This window comes from Dermacentor silvarum, chromosome 9 (assembly GCF_013339745.2).
Source record: "Dermacentor silvarum isolate Dsil-2018 chromosome 9, BIME_Dsil_1.4, whole genome shotgun sequence".
NCBI lineage: Eukaryota > Metazoa > Arthropoda > Arachnida > Ixodida > Ixodidae > Dermacentor > Dermacentor silvarum.
This window is the reverse complement of record NC_051162.1, coordinates 93,488,766-93,493,033: the sequence shown is the minus strand read 5'-3', so window position 1 is coordinate 93,493,033 and position 4,268 is coordinate 93,488,766.

Below are 4,268 nucleotides of genomic sequence, written 5' to 3'. Positions count from 1 at the left end.
GAGGGGCTCGGTCATTGTCTGCTGCTGATCCATTTGTTGTGGCGCTGGTTGAATGAAAGATAACAGGTGTAATAACAGCACACAATGGGCAAGTCATCCTGCTTTCTCTGAGATGTACAGGGGGTTCTTAATAGACAGTTTTAGCAGAGCGCCGCTTATGCTTCGCTCCGCTCAGATTTCAGGCTCTGAGATACTGCAGGGAACTGCGTAGATTTCGCATTTGATAAGCGCGTCTTGCCGAGACGCGAGCGACGCGCTACCAACTCGGCTTCAAAACGACGAAGAGGTCAAGTAGACACGCTGTCACGCTCCGCTCAGTCGGCTTTGTAGCGGAGCGAGGGATGCGGTCTTCGTTCCGCTGCCGGTATGAGCGTTGTGCGCAAGCGCAATAGCGTTCCCGCTAAGCGGTTGTGTGACATTTGCTAGCATATGCCGGTCTGAGCGGAGTGGGCAGCAAGCGCTCAGCTAAAACACTCTATTGCTGACTTTCTGCTGCACTCTGTAGCTTCCACTGCGCTGTGTGAAATAGGCGAGATGGAGTATGGTTTACTTTCACTGGTGGCCTTTGCATGTAGCGGGCTTCTGCGCTAAAGCCCCAGCTTTTGTGCTGCCTTCGGTAGTATGTTGTACCAACCACGTCATCCACTGACATGCATTCAAACTGGAATTGAAGTGCTTCTTTAAGAGAGTATGTGCTTTCCATAGCTTAAGCTGAATGCTATGTCGTGGTACGGAATGCATCACACGAAATTCAAGAGTCTGAGTTGTATCTTCCTACTGCATGTAATTGTTATGTCTTAAGAAGGATTGCACGACTCTGTGGTCAGTGGAAGTAAATCGTGGGCTGGAAGAGGGCTACAGGTGAGGCTTACATATAGCACACCTTGCCCCTACTGCCAAAGGTTTCTAGCCAATGCAGTTAGTTGCATATTGCTTGCTATTATCGATGTTTCATTCTGATAGTATTGCACGGCTGTTTTAGAAACGTGCCTAATGCTTGGCCAACAGCAATGTTAAGTGGCATGTGCTAATGCCAGTGTGGTTGTGGCCATTTCTGCACTGCACACTTTCTTGAACAATCTACTGGTCACAAGCTGCGAATATGCATCTGAGCAATAGGTGCCTGGTGCTGACATGTTCAAGCCTAAAGGAAAGCATTACTTCAGGTTTTAAATATCTAAATGCACAGGGACAAAAAAGTAATTGTGCTCAGCATCCACTGAGCTAGTTTTGAATAATTTTGTTGTGGTTAAAGAAAAATTCAGATATATGAGCGGTTTGGACCAGATTCCTGACTTCTGTCAATGTTTTTATGAAGGTTGCTCAAAGTTGGAATAGGTATGAGATAAGCGTATAACTGTAAATTGGCAAAGAAGATTAATATCGGAGTTCTGCAAACTGCATCTATTATAATGTCAGACTTAGACCTAGGGTATATGTTACCTATTGCGTTGTTTTACCAGCAGTTTCTCAATAGAACTTTTTTGCAGAATTATTGTAAACAAAGGAGCAATTTCATGTAAGCTGTTAACATATCATGAACTGTAATAGATGCAATTTATAGAACTTGTAATATCTGTATTTATTGAAGGTTTACGTAGTGGTAAAACTTGATGCGTATTATTTTTTCATTTACTAATATTCTGAGGTTTTGATAGAATATGCAGGACCGACCCTGAATGAAAATTATGCTTCCAACTTTTGGCAGAATTTTACTTTCTTAAAGGGACACTAAAGCAAAATAATAAATCAATTTAGACTGATAAAGTATTCTTTGAAAACTCTGCTGTCGTTAATTACACTGCGATAGGTCAATTATTAGAAGAGAAAATGAAGCTCAAAGTTAATCTTTTTGAATTTCGCGCGGACACCTCAACGTCAGCACTTCAGTGTGACGTCACGACTTCTAAAGTAATTTTTCGTATTTGGGCCACGTTGGCTCAGTAAAAGATTGCAAAACTTGTCATATTCAGTCTTGGGCTCCTTTAGAACACAATGTAGTCAATCTTCACCTCTAAAGAATTAACTGAGACCTAGAAGACGCTGTCAAAATCCATGACGTCACGGTGAGCTGGTGTGGGAACACAGGTGGCGTCGCCACTCATCTGTGTTTTCGTTTCTTTCTGGCTTGCTAAGCAGCTTCTTGCAGTAAGAGTGGTGTTTTCGGTATTGTGGAAGGGTAATCTACTGATACAGGAGAAATCATTTTAACCTTTAGTGTCCCTTTAAATGCTGCTTATGCAGGGAAATTCTATTTGAATAGAGAAATCAGAGCCTACCTTGTGCCAGAGTGTCCTCTTAATCATGAAGCTGGTAAGCCATCATCTTGGGCACTTTGTTTTTAAAGTGGGACAGTTTGAATACATTGTGCGTGTGTGCCTGTGTGAATGGCTAGCATTAACTTTATTTTGCAGGATATGCTGGTAGGACCAGCAAATAATGTTATTTTAGGAATGTAGGAAAGTGTTGGCTCATCTGTTGCATACTGATGCTCAAAAAGAATTGTTAGCCTGCATTGCTTACCATTTTCTCTAAAGTGACACAGTAATCTTGTTAAAGATATTAGGCGAGCATGCACTTGCCAAAAGAAATGGTACTGTATACAGAAATGTGTCCAGGGTTTTTCAAAGATGTAATAAAGACTTTCTTGCAGACTTCTCTTAGCACGGATGTAGAAGGCAGAGTGACCAAATCTAGATAATGTAAGCAGATTTCAGTGTGTTGCTTCGTTGCCATGTGTTGGATCACCTGCTTATGGCTTTAAGGGTTGCATGTTGCATAGTTTTGTTGAGACCGCTATTTTGAGAGCTCTTGCAGAATGAAATAAACCCAGAGGTAAGAAATAAAAATATCTACACTGGTAGGAGCTCTCTAGCTATCCAAGCTGTCGCTGTTGAGCACTTCAGCAAAACTGCATTTTTTTTACAATGCCTACCTTGAAACAAGCAAACCAAACTTTGTCACTGGTGCACCAAGAAAAGTGAGCCAGCAACAGCATGAAGATTTGTCTGCCTACGCTTTTGTCGCTGAGAGGCTATAGAGAGACTCTGCAGACAGTCTACTGACCCACAGGTGCACATATATTTACAAGCGATTTGTAGATATTGATATATCTGTGAGGGTTCGGAAATGATACGAATAAAGCCCAGAAACTGTACTTTTGGCACTTACTCTGGCTTGCTTGGTCGTATGTTACACTGGCATTTATTGCGTGACCCAATGTAGCAGCTTCACAAAACGAGCAAGCGAGCTGGAGTGAGTGCCAAAATGTAGCAATGTCTTGCTGATACTTCCTGGAAAACAAAACAAACTGTCTTGCAGAAAAGTTATTTAGGGCACTTTCAATCTTGCTAAATATTTTTCTTGGCTTACAGGTATTTGATTTCCATTTAAGCAATAAAAGGTTGTATTTTTTTTTATTGTTTGCAGGGACAGGTACATCCAAAGACGCAATTTTCTGCAGACAGACAACTTAACATGTGATGAATATATTGTGACAGTACATGTTAGGGTTGTCACTTGTGCTATTAGGGAATCGTGTGTGGAAAATTGCTGTCTGTATCTGTACCTAGCTGTGATAATTTAATTGTTACCGGGGAATTGTGTCTATACAGTGTGTTTTTTTAAGGTGAAGTTTTCTTTGGCTACCATTCAATGGTGTAGTCTGGGTCAGTCGGTTGGTGGCAGAGTTCTCGACAAATAGATTTTTATTCACTTAATAAAAAATGAAGTGCTTCCGGCAGCAGGATTTAAACCTCGGCCTTCCATCAGCAGTATTTGAATGTCGGCGCGCCAGGTCCAGTCACTACTATGGAGAGCAGTAGTTTGGTGCATGCATCACACCGCATGCTAAAACACGTGCTCCCGCCACATTACGTGATGAAGAAGTGGATATGTGCAGATTGGCCTTATACCCCATTTCAATCTCGGCCAAGTCGTTTATTTGAAAGGCGTTGATTCGGTGCAAACACTACTACCGATGCTAATGCACGTGCTCTCGCCAATTTATACCAGGAAAAAACGGATATGCGCAAATTGGCTTACGCTTAAAAAAAGGCAAGCCTGTATAGCGCATTACAATTTCGACCCAGCCATACGCAATCCTTTCTCTGGAATACGCTGGTTCGCCGCAAACAGCACTTCCCCTGCTAATAGATGTGTTCCTGCCAACTTACATGATTAATAAACGAATATGTGAAAATTGGCTTTCACGGAAAAAAAAAGGGTAAAATATTCTTTTGGCCTAGCCAGCTAGGTACCATTATTTC